This window comes from Protopterus annectens, chromosome 15.part0 (assembly GCF_019279795.1).
Source record: "Protopterus annectens isolate FY-2018-M chromosome 15.part0, PAN1.0, whole genome shotgun sequence".
Taxonomy (NCBI): Eukaryota; Metazoa; Chordata; order Ceratodontiformes; family Protopteridae; genus Protopterus; species Protopterus annectens.
Genome location: NC_056749.1, coordinates 595,697,325 through 595,717,861, shown reverse-complemented (window position 1 = coordinate 595,717,861; position 20,537 = coordinate 595,697,325). Strand labels below are relative to the sequence as shown.

The following is a 20,537-nucleotide window of genomic DNA, read 5'->3' as shown; positions in this document are numbered from 1 at the left end:
TAGGCTCATTATAAATGGTAATAGGCTGGTCAAGGCTAGGTTCGTTATAAATGGTAATATGCTGGTCACTGCTAGGTTCATTATAAAGGTAATATGCCGGTCACTGCTAGGTTCATTATAAATGGTAATATACCGGTCATGGCTAGGTTCATTATAAATGGTAATATGCTGGTCAAAGCTAGGTTCATTTTAAATGGTAATATGTTGGTCAATGCTACATTCATTATAAATGGTAATATGCTGGTCACTGCTAGGTTCATTATAAATGGTAATATGCTGGTCAAAGCTAGGTTCATTTTAAATGGTAATATGCTTGTCAATGTTAGATTCATTTGAAATGGAAATATGCTGGGTCACTGCTGGGTTCATTATAAATGATAATATGCTGGTTAATGCTAGGCTTATTATAAATGGTAATATGCTGGTCAGTGCTAGGTTCATTATAAATGGTAATATTCTGGTCACTGCTAGGCTCATTATAATTGGTAATATGCTAGCCACTGCTAGGTTCATTATAAATGGAAATATGCCGGTCACTGCTAGGTTCATTATAAATGGTAATATGCTGGTCAGTGCTAGGTTCATTATAAATGGTAATATGCTGCTCAATGCTAGGTTCATTATAAATGGTAATATGCCGGTCACTGATAGGTTCATTATAAATGGTAATATGCTGGTCACTGCTAGGCTCATTATAAATGGTAATATGCTGGTTAATGCTAGGTTCATTATAAATGGTAATATGCTATTCAATGCTAGGTTCATTATAAATGGTAATATGCTGGTCAATGCTAGGTTCATTATAAATGGTAATATGCTGGTCACTGATAGGTTCATTATAAATGGTGATATGCTGGTGACAGCTAGGTTCATTATAAATGGTAATATGCTGGTCACTGCTAGGTTCATTATAAGTGGAAATATGGTCAATGCTAGGGTCGTTATAAATGGTAATATGCAGGTCACTCTAGGTTCATTATAATTGGTGATATGCTGGTCACTGCTAGGTTCATTATAAATGGTGATATGCTGGTCACTGCTAGGTTCCTTATAAATGGTAATATGCTAGTCACTGCTAGGTTCATTACAAATGGTAATATGCTTGTCACTGCTAGGTTCGTTATAAATGGTAATATGCTGGTCAGTGCTAGATTCATTATAAATGGTGATATGCTTTTCAATGCTAGTTTCGTTATAAATGGTGATATGCTGGTCAGTGCTAGATTCATTATAAATGGTGATATGCTGATCAATGCTATGTTCATTCTAAATGGTGATATGATGGTCAATGCTACGTTCATTATAAATGGTGATATGCTGGTCACTGCTAGGTTCATTATAAATGGTGATATGCTGGTCACTGCTAGGTTCATTATAAATGGTAATATGCTGGTCACTGCTAGGTTCATTATAAATGGAGATATGCTGGTCAATGCTAGGTTCATCAAAAATGGTAATATGCTGGTCAGTGCTAGTTTGTTAATGGTAATATGCTGGTCAGTGCTACGTTCATTATAAATGATAATATGCTGGTCAATGCTAGGTTCATTATAAATGGTAATATGCTAGTCACTGCAAGGTTCATTATAAATGGTGATATGCTGGTGACAGCTAGGTTCATTATAAATATATGCTGGGCAGTGCTAGGTTCATTATAAATGGTAATATGCTGCTCCATTCTAGGTTCATTATAAATGGTAATATGCTGGTCAATACTAGGTTCATTACAAATGGTAATATGCTGCTCCATTCTAGGTTCATTATAAATGGTAATATGTTGGTCAGTGCTAGGTTCATTATAAATATATGCTGGTCAATTCTAGGTTCATTATAAATATGCTGGTTAATGCTAGGTTCATTATAAGTATATACTGGTCAGTGCTAGGTTCATTATAAATATTAATATGCAGGTCACTGCTAGGTTCATTATAAATGGTTATATGCTGGTCACTGCAAGGTTCATTATAAATGGTAATATGATGGTCACTGCTAGGTTCGTTATAAATGGCAATATGGTCAATGCTAGGGTTGTTATAAATGGTACTATGCAGGTAACTCTAGGTTCGTTATAAATGGTGATATGCTGGTCACTGCTAGGTTCATTATAAATGATGATATGCTGGTCTCTGCTAGGTTCATTATAAATGGTAATATGCTGGTCACTGCTAGGTTCATTACAAATGGTAATATGCTTGTCACTGCTAGGTTCGTTATAAATGGTAATATGATTGTCACTGCTAGGTTCATTATAAATGGTGATATGCTGGTCAGTGCTAGGTTCATTATAACTGTTACAAAAAGTTCCACGCTGAAGAATGTTCACCAAGAATCTCTGCAGCAATAATGGATTATTATAAAACATACAAACTAACTGGTTTTAACTGGCCGCAGTATGAACATGAACACACAAACAGAATTTACCCCGGTTTCGCGAACTTCTTCGAACTTCTTCCATTTTTGCTGGATTGCATTGGTCATCATGGAAGCACTTTTTGTAACAGTGAAAACAAACATTTGACAAGGGAAGTGGTGCTATTGCTGGTTACCCACCCGTGGAACTTCCCAGATGGTTATTTACCAGTTGTGTGTGTTATATACTTTTTTGTGTTCATATAAGGTAATATGCTGCAGTTAATTATAAATGGTGATATGCTGGTCAGTGCTAGATTCGTTATAAAATGTGATCTTGCTTTCAAATCCCTAGTTTTCTATAAATGGTGATATGCTGGTCAGTGCTAGGTTCATTATAAATGGTGATATGCTGGTCACTGCTAGGTTCGTTATAAATGGTAATATGCTGGTCAATGTTAGGTTAATTATAAATGGTGATATGCTGGTCAGTGCTAGATTCGTTATAAATGGTGATCTGCTTTTCAATCCTAGTTTCGTTATAAATGGTGATATGCTGGTCAGTGCTAGGTTCATTATAAATGGTGATATGCTGGTCAATGCTAGGTTCATTATAAATGGTGATATGCTGGTCAGTGCTAGGTTCATTATAAATGGTGATATGCTAGTCAATGCTAGGTTTATTATAAATTGTGATATGCTGGTCACTGCTAGGTTCATTATAAATGGTAATATGCTGGTCACTGCTAGGTTCATTATGAATGGAGATATGCTGGTCAATGCTAGGTTCATCAAAAATGGTAATATGCTGGTCAATGCTAGGTTTGTTAACAATGGTAATACGCTTGTCAATGCTAGGTTTGTTATAAATGGTAATATGATGGTCAGTGCTAGGCTCATTATAAATGGTAATATGCTGCTCAGTGATAGGTTAATTATAAATGGTAATATGCTGGTCAATGCTAGGCTCATTATAAATGGTAATATGCTGGTCAATGCAAGGTTCATTATAAGTATATGCTGGTCAGTGCTAGGTTCAGTATAAATAGTGATATGCAGGTCACTGCTAGGTTCATTATAAGTGATAATATGCTGGCCACTGCTAGGTTCATTATAAATGGTAATATGCTGGTCACTGCTAGGTTCGTTACAAATGGTAATATGCTGGTTAATGCTAGGTTCATTGTAAATTGTGATATGCTGGTCAGTGCTAGGTTCATTTTAAATGGTGATATGCTGGTCACTGCTATGTTCATTATAAATGGTAATATGCTGGTCTCTGCTAGGTTCATTGTACATTTTAATATGCTGGTCAATGCTAGGTTCATTATAAATGGTAATATGCTGGTGAATGCTATGTTCATTATAAATGGTATTATGCTGGTCAATGCTAAGCTCATTATAAATGGTAATATGCTGGTCAATGCTTTGTTCAATATAATTGGTAATATGCTGGTCAATGCTAGGTTCATTATAAATGGTAATATGCTGGTCACTGCAAGGTTCATTATAAATGGTAATATACTGGTCACTGCAAGGTTCATTATAAATGGTAATATACTGGTCACTGCAAGGTTCATTATAAATGGTAATATACTGGTCACTGCAAGGTTCATTATAAATGGTAATATACTGGTCAATGCTAGGTTCATTATAAATGGTAATATGCTGGTCATTGCTAGGTTCATTATAAATGTTAATATGGCGGTCAATGCTTGGTTAATTATAAATGGTAATATGCTGGTCAGTGCTAGGTTCATTATAAATATATGCTGGTCAATGCTTGGTTCATTTTAAATGGTAATATGCTGGTAAGTGCTAGGTTCATTATAAATATATGCTGGTCAGTGCTTGGTTCATTATAAATGGTAATATGCTGGTCAGTGCTAGGCTCATAAATGGTAATATGCTGGTCAATGCTTGGTTCATAATGGTATATATGCTGGTCAGTGCTAGGTTTATTATAAATGGTGATATACTGGTCAATACTAGGTTGATTATAAATATATGCTGGTCAATGCTACGTTCATTATAAATGGTAATATGCTGGTCAATGCTAGATTAATTAGAAATGGTAAGCTGGTCACTGCTAGAATCATAATTGATAGCATGCTGGTCAATGCTTGGCTTATTATAAATGGAAATATGCTGGTCAGTACTGGGTTCATTATAAATGGTAATATGCTGGTCACTGCTAGGTTCATTATAAATGGTAATATGCTTGTTACTGCTAGGTTCATTATAAATGTTAATATGCTGGTCAATGCTAGGTTCATTATAAATGGTAATATCCTGGTCATTGCTAGTCTCATTATAAATTGTAATATGCAGGTCAATGCAAGGTTTGTTAAAAATGGTAATATGCTTGTCAATGCTAGGTTTGTTAGAAATGGTAATATGCTGGTCACTGCTAGGTTCGTTATAAATGCTGATATGCTGGTCAATGCTAGGTTCATTATAAATGGTAATATGCTGGTCATTGCTAGGTTCATTATAAATGGTAATATGGTCCATGCTTGGTTCATTATAAATGGTAATATGCTGGTCAGTGTTAGGTTCATTATAAATATATGCTGGTCAATGCTTGGTTCATTATAAATAGTAATATGCTGGTCAGTGCAAGGTTCATTATAAATGGTAATATACCGGTCACTGTTAGGTTCATTTTAAATAGTAGTATGCTGGTCAATGCTAGGTTCATTATAAATGGTAATATGCTGGTCAATGTTAGATTCATTATAAATGGTAATATGCTGGTCATTGCTAGGTTCATTATAAATGATATGCTGGTCAATGCTAGGCTTATTATAAATGATAATATGCTGGTCAGTGCTAGGATCATTATAAATGGTAATTTTCTGGTCAATGCTAGATTCGTTATAAATGGTAATATGCTGGTCAAAGCAAGGTTCAGTATAAATGGTAATATGCTGGTCAGTGCTAGGTTAATTATAAATGGTAATATGCTGGTCAATGCTACGCTCATAAATGGTAATATGCTGTTCAGTGCTAGGTTCATCATAAATGGTAATATGATGGTCACTGCTAGGTTCATTGAAAATGGTAATATGCTCGTCATTGATAGGTTCATTATAAATGGTAATATGCCTGTCACTGCTAGGTTCATTATAAATGGTAATATACCGGTCACTGTTAGGTTAATTTTAAATGGTAATATGCTGGTCAGTGCTAGGTTCATTATAAATGGTAATATGCTGGTCAATGTTAGATTCATTAGAAATGATAATATGCTGGTCAAAGCAAGGTTCAGTATAAATGGTAATATGCTGGTCAGTGCTAGGTTCATTATAAATGGTAATATGCTGTTCAGTGCTAGGCTCATTATAAATGGTAATATGCTGGTCAATGCTAGGTTCATTATAAATGGTAATATGCTGGTCAATGCTAGGCTCATTATAAATGGTAATATGCTGGTCAATGCTTGGTTCATAATAATATGCGGGTCAATGCTAGGTTCATTATAAATGGTGATATGCTGGTCAGTGCTAGGTACATTATAAATATATGCTGGTCAATGCTAGGCTTATTTTAAATGGTAATATGCTGGTCAGTGCTAGGATCATTATAAATGGCAATTTTCTGGTCAATGCTAGGTTTGTTATAAATGGTAATATGCTGGTCAAAGTAAGGTTCAGTATAAATGGTAATATGCTGGTCAGTGCTAGGTTCATTATAAATGGTAATATGCTGGTCAGTGCTAGGCTCATTATAAATGGTAATATGCTGATCAATGCTTGGTTCATAATGGTAATATGCGGGTCAATGCTAGGTTCATTGTAAATGGTGAATTGCTGGTCTATGCTAGGTACATTATAAATATATGCTGGTCAAAGCTAGGCTTATTATAAATGGTAATATGCTGGTCAGTGCTGGGTTCATTATAAATGGTAATATGCTGGTCACTGCTAGGTTCCTTATAAATGGTAATATGCTGGTCAGTGCTAGGTTCATTATAAATGGTAATATACTGGTCAATACTAGATTCTTTATAAATGGCAATATGCTGGTCACTGCTAGGTTTATTATAAATGGTAATATGCTGGTCAGTGCTGGGTTCATTATAAATGGTAATATGCTGCTCAGTTGTTGTTGTTTTTGTTTGTCTTTCGGCTTTTTCCCGGTAAGTGGTCACCACAGCAGAACTCCGGTCCGCTAATGATTGGCAGTAGATTTTGCTCACTGCTAGGTTCATTATAAATGGTAATATGTTGGTCAATGCTAGGTTCATTTTAAATGGCAATATGCTGGTCATAGCTAGGCTCAGTATAAATGGTAATATGCTGGTCAGTGCTAGATTCATCATAAATGGTAATATGATGGTCACTGCTAGGTTCATTAAAAATGGTAATATGCTGCTCAATGCTAGGTTCTTTATAAATGATAATATACTGGTCACTGCAAGGTTCTTTATAAATGGTAATATACCGGTCATTGTTAGGTTCATTATAAATGGTAATATGCCGGTCAAAGCTAGGTTAATTTTAAATGGTAATATGCTGCTCAATATTAGGTTCTTTATAAATAGTAATATACCGGTTATTGTTAGGTTCATTATAAATGGTAATATGTCGGTCAAAGCTAGGTTAATTTTAAATGGTAATATGCTGGTCACTGCTAGGGTCATTATAAATGGTAATATGCTGGTCACTGCTAGGTTCCTTATACATTTTAATGTTCTGGTCAATGCTAGGTTTATTATAAATTGTAATATGCTGGTCACTGCTAGGTTCAATTTAAATGGTAATATGCCGGTCAATGGTACGTTCATTATAAATGTTAATATGCTTGTCAATGCTAGGTTCATTATAAATGGTAATATGCTGGTTAGTGCTAGGTTCCTAATAAATGGTAATATGCTGGTCAGTGCTAGGTTCATTATAAATATATGCTGGTTAATTCTAGGTTCATTATAAATATTCTGGTTAATGCTAGGTTCATTTTAAGTATATACTGGTCAGTGCTAGGTTCATTATAAATGGTTATATGCTGGTCACTGCTAGGTTCATTATAAATGGTAATATGCTGATCACTGCTAGGTTCGTTATAAATGGCAATATCGTGGTCAATGCTAGGGTCGTTATAAATGGTGATATGCTGGTCACTGCTAGGTTCATTATAAATGGTGATATGCTGGTCACTGCTAGGTTCATTATAAATGGTAATATGCTAGTCACTGCTAGGTTCATTACAAATGGTAATATGCTTGTCACTGCTAGGTTCGTTATAAATGGTAATATGCTGGTCAATGCTAGGTTTATTATAAATTGTGATATGCTTGTGAGTGCTAGATTCATTATAAATGGTGATCTGCTTTTCAATGCTAGTTTCGTTATAAATGGTGATATGCTGGTTAGTGCTAGGTTCATTATAAATGGTGATATGCTGGTCAATGCTATGTTCATTATAAATGGTGATATGCTGGTCAATGCTAGACTCATTATAAATGGTGATATGCTGGTCAATTTCAGGTTCATTATAAATGGTGATATGCTGGTCACTGCTAGGTTCATTATAAATGGTAATATGCTGGTCACTGCTAGGTTCATTATAAATGGAGATATGCTGGTCATTGCTAGGTTCATCAAAAATGGTAATATGCTGGTCAATGCTAGGTTTGTTAACAATGGTAATACGCTTGTCAATGCTAGGTTTGTTATAAATGGTAATATGGTCAGTGCTAGGCTCATTATAAATGGTAATATGCTGCTCAGTGCTAGCTTCATTATAAATGGTAATATGCTGGTCACTGCTAGGCTCATTATAAATAGTAATATGATGGTCACTGCTAGGTTCATTATAAATAGTAATATGCTGGTTAGTTATAAATGGTGATATGCTGGTCAATGTAGGTTCATTAAAAGTATATGCTGGTCAGAGCTAGGTTCAGTATAAATAGTAATATGCAGGTCACTGCTAAGTTCATTATAAGTGATAATATGCTGGCCACTGCTAGGTTCATTATAAATGGTAATATGCTGGTCACTGCTAGGTTCTTTACAAAAGGTAATATGGTGGTCAATGCTAGGTTTGTTATAAATAGTAATATGCAGGTCACTCTAGATACATTATAAATTGTGATATGCTGGTCAATGCTAGATTCAGTATAAATGGTAATATGCTGGTTAATGCTAGGTTCATTATAAATGGTAATAGGAAACTATGTCATAGGAATACATTACTCCACAGACACAGTATGCATCCCCAACACATATTTAACAACATACTGAAAGGACAGTTTATGAGAGCGTCCAGACTTAACCCCATGGAAGATGGATATAGGAGGGAAGTAGAAGAATTGAAAATGAGATTCATTGAAAGGGGTTATGATGATAAAATAATTGAAAAAGTGATTATGGAGGTCGATGATTTAAGGACTACTAGAGCAAGACCTTATTTTTCTGAACAAGTTATTCAATCTGAGGATAGAATATTATTAAATAAAATGGAGACCAGAGCATCCATGTTTTTCACTAAGGACACCCAGGAGGTGAGAGGCTTGATGGCCAAACACTGGGATATCCTGTTGTCTGATAGTGAAATAGGTAAAATAGTAGGAACTGAACCTAAGATAGCCTTTAAAAACAAACCTAACCTAAGAAGGTTGTTGTGCAGGCCCAAAAATGTAAGTAATAGGAAAAGGGCCATTAAACTAGGTAGGAACACCGTGCCCTGTGGCAAATGCAATCAATGCACTTACATAAACAATGATACGACGTTTATACATCTGGTTACTGGACGCACATTTTACACAGACACCAGCTGTGATAGTAGAAATGTTGTTTATTTGGCAAGATGTGTCATGTGCCCTGCGTTCTATATTGGGAAAACCAATAGAACATTAAAAGAACGTATTAGGGAACACAACTACCATATTAGATTAGGATCCGAGTTCAACGCCCTGGCTGAACATTGTAAGGAAGTAGGTTCTAACCATACTTTTAAATTCTGTATTATACAGATTTTAGAGTATAACTATAGAGGAGGTGATTTAATAAATCAAACCCTGGAATGTGAAATAAGATGGATAGTTAGATGGAGGGCGGACGAACTACCAGGTTTGAATGACAAGGTCCAAATCAAACCATTTTTGAAAAGTAGGAGGATTTTTAGACCTAAATGAATAAATAAATAAACAATGTAGTGGTTGTTTATGCTAATGTACATACCTGGTGTGTGTCTGTGGGGGTCCAATCTTTATTGTTTCTTAGTATATGTTGTATACAAAACTGTTGGAATGCCAGTAGCTCACTTTCCAGCATCTATATGTTTTTTATATGTTTTTAGTTTTAAATTGTATGCAATGATTTTGCATAAATCTTGGATTTTATACTTAGAAGTTTTATGGTTTTAGGTAAAATATATTAGATATATGTTATATGTAATAATGTTTTATAAATCTGGATTATATGTATAAGGATTACTTCTATGTTTGTTGTATTTTTAATAGAGTATTAGCGCTTTAAATTACACCTTAATTTAAAAGGTTTTTCACCAATCAAAGCCCTAGGAGGTTTATTTAAACAATCATTATGTTTTACTGTTTATAAAAGTCTGAAGAAGCCTACGGGTGAAAGTGCTTACTTACGTTGATTTGTGAATAAAGGTCTTTTTATCTACGAGTTCAGTAACATTATTGGATTATTGAAAAATCTTTATCTACGTGTTTAGTAGTACTACTGGATTATTTGAATTCTTTTCTGAAAGCCATTGAGACTGTGATTCAGTGCCGTTAGGGAACAGCGTTTATATGGTGACTGATAAATGGTAATATGCTGGTCATTGCTAGGTGCATTATAAATGCTAATATGCTGGTCACTGCAAGGTTCATTATAAATGGTAATATACTGGCCAATGCTAGGTTCATTATAAATGGTAATATGCTGGTCAGTGCTAGGTTCTTTATAAATATATGCTGGTCAATGCTTGGTTCATTATAAATGGTAATATGCTGTTAAGTGCTAGGTTCATTATAAAAATATGCTGGTCAATGCTTGGTTCATTATAAATGGTAATATGCTGGTCAATGCTGGGCTCATTATAAATGGTAATATGCCAGTCAATGCTTGGTTCATAATGGTAATATGCTGGTCAATGCTAGGTTTATTTTAAATGGTGATATACTGGTCAATACTAGGTTAATTATAAATATATGCTGGTCAATGTTATGTTCATTATAAATGATAATAAGCTGGTCACTGCTAGAATCATTATAATAGCATGCTGGTCAATGCTTGGCTTATTATAAATGGAAATATGCTGGTCAGTACTGGGTTCATTATAAATGGTAATATGCTGGTCACTGCGAGGTTCATTATAAATGGTAATATGCTTGTCACTGCTAGGTTCATTATAAATGTTAATATGCTGGTCAATGCTAGGTTCATTATAAATGGTAATATGCTGGTCACTGCTAGGTTTATTATAAATGGTAATATCCTGGTCATTGCTAGGCTCATTATGAATTGTAATATGCAGGTCAATGCAAGGTTTGTTGAAAATGGTAATATGCTTGTCAATGCTAGGTTTGTTAGAAATGGTAATATGCTGGTCACTGCTAGATTCGTTATAAATACTGATATGCTGGTCAATGCTAGGTTAATTATAAATGGTAATATGCTGGTCAATGCTTGGTTCATTATAAATGGTAATATGCTGGTCAATGCTAGGTTCTTTATAAATGGCATTATGCTGGCCAATGCTAAGCTCATTATAAATGGTAATATACTGGTCAGTGCTTTGTTCATTATAAATGGTAATATGCTGGTCACTGCAAGGTTCATTATAAATAGTAATATACTGGTCAATGCTAGGTTCATTATAAATGGCAATATGCTGGTCATTGCTAGGTTCATTATAAATGGTAATATGGTCAAAGCAAGGTTCAGTATAAATGGTAATATGCTGGTCAGTGCTAGGTTCATTATAAATGATAATATGCTGGTCAGTGCTAGGCTCATTATAAATGGTAATATGCTGGTCAATGCTTGGTTCATAATGGTAATATGCAGGTCAATGCTATGTTCATTATAAATGGTGATATACTGGTTAATGCTAGGCTCATAAATGGTAATGTCCTGGTCAGTGCTAGGTTCATTGAAAATGGTAATATGCTAGTCATTGCTAGGTTCATTATAAATGGTAATATGCCTGTCACTGCTAGGTTCATTATAAATGGTAATATACCGGTCACTGTTAGATTAATTTTAAATAGTAATATGCTGGTCAATGCTAGGTTCATTATAAATGGTAATATGATGGTCAATGTTAGATTCATTAGAAATGATAATATGCTGGTCAAAGCAAGGTTCAGTATAAATGGCAATATGCTGGCCAATGCTAGGTTCATTATAAATGGTAATATGCTGGTCAGTGCTAGGCTCATTATAAATGGTAATATGCTGGTCAATGCAAGGTTCATAATGGTAATATGCGGGTCAATGCTAGGTCCATTATAAATGGTGATATGCTTGTTGATGCTAGGTACATTATAAATATATGCTGGTCAATGCTAGGCTTATTATAAATGGTAATATGCTGGTCAGTGCTAGGATCATTATAAATGGCAATTTTCTGGTCAATGCTAGGTTTGTTATAAATAGTAATATGCTGGTCAAAGCAAGGTTCAGTATAAATGTTAATATGCTGGTCAGTGCTAGGTTCATTATAAATGGTAATATGCTGGTCAGAGCAGTGCTAGGTTCATTATAAATGGTAATATGCTGGTCAGTGCTAGGCTCATTATAAATGGTAATATGCTGGTAAATGCTAGGTTCATTATAAATGTTGATATGCTGGTCAATGCTAGGTATATTATAAATATATGCTGGTCAATGCTAGGCTTATAAATGGTAATATGCTGGTCAGTGCTGAGTTCATTATAAATGGTAATATGCTGGTCAGTGCTGAGTTCATTATAAATGGTAATATGCTGGTCACTGCTAGGTTCCTTATAAATGGTAATATGCTGGTCAATGCTAGATTAATTATAAATGGTAATATGCTGGTCAATGCTAGGTTCATTTTAAATGGCAATATGCTGGTCAAAGCTAGGCTCAGTATAAATGGTGATATGCTGGTCAGTGCTAGGTTCATCATAAATGGTAATATGATGGTCACTGCCAGGTTCATTAAAAATGTTAATATGCTGCTCAATGCTAGGTTCTTTATAAATGGTAATATACCGGTCACTGCTAGGTTCTTTATAAATGGTAATATACCGGTCATTGTTAGGTTCATTATAAATGGTAATATGCCGGTCAAAGCTAGGTTAATTTTAAATGGTAATATGCTGCTCAATATTAAGTTTTTTATAAATGGTAATATACCGGTCATTGTTAGGTTATTTATAAATGGTAATATACCGGTTATTGTTAGGTTCATTATAAATGGTAATATGTCGGTCAAAGCTAGGTTCATTTTAAATGGTAATATGCTGGTCCCTGCTAGGGTCATTATAAATGGTAATATGCTGGTCACTGCTAGGTTCCTTATACATTTTAATGTGCTGGTCAGTGCTAGGTTCATTATAAATGGTAATATGCTGGTCACTGCTAGGTTCAATTTAAATGGTAATATGCTGGTCAATGCTACGTTCATTATAAATGGTAATATGCTTGTCACTGCTAGGTTCATTATAAATGGTAATATGGCAGTCAATGCTTGGTTAATTATAAATGGTAATATGCTGGTCAATGCTAGGTTCATTATAAATATATGCTGGTCAGTGCTTGGTTCATTATAATTGGTAATATGCTGGTCAGTGCTAGGCTCATAAATGGTAATATGCTGGTCAATGCTAGGCTCATTATAAATGGTAATATGCTGGTCAATGCTTGGTTCATAATGGTAATATGCTGGTCACTGCTAGGTTTATTATAAATGGTGATATGCTGCTCAATACTAGGTTCATTATAAATATATGCTGGTCACTGCTACGTTCATTATAAATGGTAATATTCTGGTCAATGCTAGATTCATTAGAAATGGTAATAAGCTGGTCACTGCTAGAATCAATATAATTGATAACATGCTGGTCAATGCTTGGCTTATTATAAATGGAAATATGCTGGTCAGTCCTGGGTTCATTATAAATGGTAATATGCTGGTCACTGCTAGGTTCATTATAAATGTTAATATGCCGGTGAAGTTTAAATGGTTATATTCTGGTGAATGCTAGTTTCAGTTTAAATTGTAATATGCTGATCAATGCTAGGTTCATTATAAATACATGCTGGTCAGTGCTATGTTCATTATAAATGGTAATATATGCTGGTCAATGCTAGGTTCTTTTTAAATGATAATATGCTGGTCAATGCTAGGCTGATTATAAAAGGTAATATGCTGGTCAATGCTAGGTCCGTTATAAATAATAATATGCTGGTCAGTGCTTGGTTCATTATAAATGGTAATATGCTGGTCACTGCTAGGTTCATTATAAATGGCAATATGCTGGTCACTGCTATGTTCATTATAAATGGTAGTATGCTGCTCAGTTGTTGTTGTTTGTCTTTCGGCTTTTTCCCGGTAAGGGGTCGCCACAGCAAAACTCCGGTCCGCTAATGATTGGCAGTAGATTTTGCTCAGTGCTAGGTTCATTATAAATGGTAATATGCTGGTCAGTGCTAGGTTCATTTCAAATGGCAATATGCTGGTCAAAGCTAGGCTCAGTATAAATGGTAATATGCTGGTCAGTGCTAGGTTCATCATAAATGGTAATATGATGGTCACTGCTAGGTTCATTAAAAATGGTAATATGCTGCTCAATGCTAGGTTCTTTATAAATGGTAATATACCGGTCATTGTTAGGTTCATTATAAATGGTAATATGCCGGTCAAAGCTAGGTTAATTTTAAATGGTAATATGCTGCTCAATATTGGGTTCTTTATAAATGGTAATATACCGGTCATTGTTAGGTTCTTTATAAATGGTAATATACCGGTTATTGTTAGGTTCATTATAAATGGTAATATGCTGGTCACTGCTAGGTTCATTATAAATGGTAATATGCTGGTCACTGCTATGTTCATTATAAACGGTAATATGCCGGTCAATGCTGGGTTCATTATCAATGGTAATAATCCGGTCACTACTAGGTTCATTATAAATGGTAATATGCCGGTCACTGCTAGGTTCATCATAAGTGGTAATTTGCTGGTCACTGCTAGGTTCTTTATAAATGGTAATGTGCTGGTCAATGCTAGGTTCATTATAAATGGTAATAGGCTGGTCATTGCTAGATGCATTATATATGGTAATATGCTGGTCAATGCTAGGTTCATTATAAATGGTAATATGCTGGTCAATGCTAGTTTTATTATAAATGCTAATATGCTGGTCAGTGCTAGGCTTATTATAAATGGTAATATGCTGGTCAATGTTAGGTTCATTATAAATGGTAATATACTGGTCAGTGCTAGGTTCATTATAAATGGTAATATGCTGGTCAGTGCTAGGCTCATTATAAATGGTAATATACTGGTGAATGCTAGGTTCATTATAAATGGTAATATGCTGGTCAGTGCTAGGCTCATTATAAATGGTAATATGCTGGTGAATGCTAGGTTCATTATAAATGGTAATATGCTGGTGAATGCTAGGTTCATTATAAATGGTAATATGCTGGTCAGTGCTAGGTTCATTATAAATGGTAATATGCTGGTGAATGCTAGGTTCATTATAAATGGTAATATGCTGGTGAATGCTAGGTTCATTATAAATGGTAATTTGCTGGTGAATGCTAGGTTCATTATAAATTGTAATTTGCTGGTGAATGCTAGGTTCATTATAAATGGTAATATGCTGGTGAATGCTAGGTTCATTATAAATGGTAATATGCTGGTGAATGCTAGGTTCATTATAAATGGTAATATGCTGGTCAATGTTAGGTTCATTATAAATGGTAATATACTGGTCAGTGCTAGGTTCATTATAAATGGTAATATGCTGGTCAGTGCTAGGCTCATTATAAATGGTAATTACTGGTGAATGCTAGGTTCATTATAAATGGTAATATGCTGGTCAGTGCTAGGCTCATTATAAATGGTAATATGCTGGTGAATGCTAGGTTCATTATAAATGGTAATATGCTGGTGAATGCTAGGTTCATTATAAATGGTAATATGCTGGTCAGTGCTAGGTTCATTATAAATGGTAATATGCTGGTGAATGCTAGGTTCATTATAAATGGTAATATGCTGGTGAATGCTAGGTTCATTATAAATGGTAATTTGCTGGTGAATGCTAGGTTCATTATAAATTGTAATTTGCTGGTGAATGCTAGGTTCATTATAAATGGTAATTTGCTGGTGAATGCTAGGTTCATTATAAATGGTAATATACTGGTCAGTGCTAGGTTCATTATAAATGGTAATATGCTGGTGAATGCTAGGTTCATTATAAATGGTAATATGCTGGTGAATGCTAGGTTCATTATAAATGGTAATATGCACCAGCATCTCAGGTAATTTACACCTACATGGACTATGATGGAATTGTACTGGTGTTTGTGTCATAATGACTTGAGTGCATGCGTAATTTGGTGGAGCTTGGCTGCACATTAGCCGCTAACAATTACCCCTCAGACCAGGCTGAGCAAGGAGAAGATATCAATATATCTTACAATGGAGTCCCATATAATGAGAGTCCTGATGGGTGCAATGAATTTGCTCTGGATTGGTGCTTTACTGGTTATGGTTTATGAACAATTCTACAGGGAAAATTTGCTTTCTATGCATTTGTTAGTGTACAGGGCACTGATAACCTATGCAAATGTGCAAAATGTAAAGCAGCACAGAAAACTAACTAATGTGTACAGGGCACTGATAACCTATGCAAATGTGCAAAATGTAAAGCAGCACAGAAAACTAACTAATGTGTACAGGGCACTGATAACCTATGCAAATGTGCAAAATGTAAAGCAGCACAGAAAACTAACTAATGTGTACAGGGCACTGATAACTTATGCAAATGTGCAAAATGTAAAGCAGCACAGAAAACTAACTAATGTGTACAGGGCACTGATAACTTATGCAAATGTGCAAAATGTAAAGCAGCACAGAAAACTAACTAATGTGTACAGGGCACTGATAACCTATGCAAATGTGCAAAATGTAAAGCAGCACAGAAAACTAACTAATGTGTACAGGGCACTGATAACCTATGCAAATGTGCAAAATGTAAAGCAGCACAGAAAACTAACTAATGTGTATAGGGCACTGATAACTTATGCAAATGTGCAAAATGTAAAGCAGCACAGAAAACTAACTAATGTGTACAGGGCACTGATAACTTATGCAAATGTGCAAAATGTAAAGCAGCACAGAAAACTAACTAATGTGTACAGGGCACTGATAACTTATGCAAATGTGCAAAATGTAAAGCAGCACAGAAAACTAACTAATGTGTACAGGGCACTGATAACTTATGCAAATGTGCAAAATGTAAAGCAGCACAGAAAACTAACTAATGATCAATCTGGCTGCTAAAATGACTACACTATGAGTACTTTTGCACATTTCCCAACTCAGACCAGCCAAACTTTTTCTGCCACAAGATAAATAAACCCAGCCCCAATGTAAAACACAGCAGAAGAGACCCACAAATCCAGTGAAGATTGCTTTCCTATCTCAGAGATGTATTTGTTTTTTTAAAAAAACAATCAGTTTACAACAAGGTAGTATGGCATCTATGCAAATGTATTCATTTTAAGAGGTTTGAAGACATAGCCTCCATACTGGGGCATGCAAAAAAAATGTCTTTCTACTGAAGTGTGATCAAAAGTTGTGCATTTAGCTTGCATACAAACTGATTATGACAGTACTGAAGTGTGCTTTAAAGATCTTAGCTACTTTGGAGGCGCTTGTGGCTTTGGGGAGCGAGTGTTTTCTTGCATGTGGTTGCATTACCTTTTTAATATTTATGCTGTAGTATCTCATTGGTGTGTCTTGAATTTGCTTTTAGGGAGCAATATTTTTTGTTTCATTCATAAGATGTTTGTTTTTATTACACAGTTAACAAAAGAGTTGAAGAGTGGCATCAGGTATTTTACAGTGGATATAAGAATTGTACATACCCCTGTTAAAATGCCAGGTTTTTGTGATATAGAAAAATGAGATCACAATAAATAATTTCAAAACTTTTCCCACATTTAATGTGACCTATAACCTGTACAATTTAATTGAAAAACAAATCTGTTAAGCGAAAAAATATAAAAAATAAAAAACGTCCAATAAGCTGGTTGCATAAGTGTGTACACCCTTAAACTAATACTTTTTTGTAGCACCTTTTGATTTAATTACAGCATTCAGTCTTCTTGGGTAGGAGTCTACCAGGATGGCTCATCTGGACTTGGCAATATTTGTCTACTCTTCCTTGCAAAAGAGCTCCAAATCTGTCAGATTGCAAGGGGATCTCTTGTGCACAGCCCTCTTCAGGTCACCCCACAGAGTTTCTATTGGATTTAGGTCTGGCCTCTGGCTGGGCCATTTCAAAACTTCAATTTTCCTCTGGTGTAGCCAGTCTTTTGTTGATTTGATTGTATGCTTGGGGTCGTTGTCATGTTGAAAGGTGAAATTCCTCTTCATGTTCAGCTTTCTAGCAGATGTCTGAAGGTTTTGGGCCATAAGTGACTGATATTTTGGAACTGTTCATAATTCCCTCCACCTTGACTAAAGCCCCATTTCCAGCTGAAGAAAAGCAACACCAAAGCATGATACTGCCACCACCATGCTTCACTGTGGGGATGGTGGTGTTCTGGTGATGCAAAGTGCTTTTGTGCCAAATGTACCTTTTGCAATTGTGGCCAGAAAGTTCAACCTTGGTGTCATCAGACCATAATACATTTTCCCACATGCTTTTGGGAGACATTATGTATTGTTTTGCAAATTTTACCCAGGTCTGGATGTTTTTCTTTTTAAGAAAAGGCTTCCATCTTGCAACCCTACCCCATAGTCCAGACATGTTAAGAATACGGGAGACTGTTGTCACATGTAGTTCAGAACCAGTACTTGCCAGAAATTCCTGCAGCTCCTTTAATGTTGCTGTAGGTCTCTTGTCAGCCTTCCTGACCAGTTTTTGTCTTGTCTTTTCATCAATTTTGGAGGGACATTCATTTCTCTGCAATGTCACCGTTGTCCAATTTTTTTCTCCACTATTTGATGCCCGTCTTCACTGCATTCCATGGTATATCCAGTGCTGTGGAAATTATTTGTACCCTTCTCCTGACGGAAGCTTTTTACATGGCTTTTGCTGTAGCAGGAAACTGTGTAAATGTCAGGAAAATTCTACTAGGACAGCTGAACTTTATTTGGGATTAGAGTCTCTCTAATTGATGGCAGGTGTGTACCCAGGAAGACTGAATGCTGTAATTAAATCAAAAGGTGCTTCAACAAAGTATTAATTTAAGGGTGTGCACACTTATGCAACCAGCTTATTGTACTTTTTTTATTTTTAATATTTTTCCCCTAACAGATTTGTTTGTTTTTCAATTGAATTGTACATGATATAGGCCACATTAAAGGTGGGAAAAGTTTTGAAATGATTGATTGTAGTCTCATTGTTTTATATCACAAAACATGGCATTTTAACAGAGGGTGTGTACACTTTTTATATCCACTGTATGTGGGCCTTCCAGGCAGAATCATGCAGTGCCATTATTATTATTATTTTTTCATATCATCATCTTAAGGGAGATGGGATGTGAAGCTCAGATTTTTGAAGTGTCATTTTGTCTGTAATTCAAGTGACAGTGAGCAATATTGCTGTACTGCCTCAGGTGTAGAAGAGGGAGTATTTAGCAATGCCAGTTAGTGCGGAAGTATTGAGTAGAATACTCTTCTGCAAAGCAACATGCACAGACGCACACACAGGCACAGGCACAGGCACGCACACACACACACACACACACACACACACACACACACACACACACACACACACACACACACACACACACACATTCACTGTGTATCCCTCTTTTCTTAGCCAAGTGAAAATAAACAATGTAAACTCAGTGGATGGCTTCTTCTAATGACTGCCATCTTTTCAGTTTCCCAAAGTGGGACATTTTCACAGAAACATGATGTTTTGCAGGACAAACCTCATCATTAACCAGTGCAGACTGCACATTTTGCAAAGAGTTCACATTTTGCAAAGAAAAAAAGAATTACTGTTTTAGAAATGGAGTTGCCAACATAATTTTGCATCACATTAAGGTGTTATAAATATACAGTAACTGTTTTATACAACATTCAGAAGAAGGTTAGAAAATTAATCTTGTCCACAAATCTTAGGACATTTATCTTTTTTCATGTTTTTTTTCCACAGGTTTCAAATGACCCTGTATGGGCTATATTGCAATGAGGGGAACAGGTGGTGCGTTGTTTTAGAAACATACCAGTTTTGACCATTACTGATGAAGGCCCAGCAAGTCTGAAAAAAGAAAACACCATGTCATACTGTTTCACTGTAGCTATGCACGAGTGACTCTGAAGATTCATGGAGAAACTATATCTTTGTCTTGAAATGTATTTGAAAGTTAACCCAGTGAAACTGTATACATAATAAAAGGTACAACACTGTCACACTCTTGAAACATGAGTCTGTCTGCACCTTAAATTAAGAAAGACAGAAATCTCATATTTAAGCCACATTCTAAAACTAGATATAGGGCTATACTAAGGATATTTACAAAACCATGGTCAAATGGTCCTTAAAACAAGACTTGGATTTAGCCTATATTACTTCAATGATACCATAGCTATCTGCCCCAGTTAAAGACAGCCACTTGTAGTCATGACTGGCTGCCAGTGCATTCTTTCTGCAGCCCACATCATATTAAACTACATACTGAATCATGGAATGGCTAGTTTAATGTTTGCCATATGTTCATGGATAATTATTTGCCACTGAATATATAGAAATGATGCGTCTAACTGTTGGAATTACTTTCTGAATAAGTTATGACACCGTTTCACTTGAGCCCAGTCCCACCCATGAATGACCTGGGAATGTGGACAACCAGGTGCTCTCCTTTCTCCAGACCCTTAATAGACTCTAGATAAATCTTAACATTCAGTGTTGAAACTGGGTTTACATTATGCAATCAGACCAAAGTGCTATACAGCAGAACATGATCTTATGATCTTTTTTCAAATATAATGCTGTTGTT

General features: G+C 35.4%; 1 long non-coding RNA gene across 1 annotated transcript in view; it reads left to right on the top strand.

Annotated features, from left to right (window-relative positions):
• Positions 1-19,939, top strand: part of LOC122789630 — a 202,765-nt gene extending 182,826 nt beyond the window's left edge. Inside the window, exon 3 of the long non-coding RNA XR_006362846.1 lies at positions 19,694-19,939. This is a non-coding gene — a long non-coding RNA (uncharacterized LOC122789630). The remainder of the gene's footprint in view (positions 1-19,693) is intronic.
• Positions 19,940-20,537: the final 598 nt, after the last annotated feature.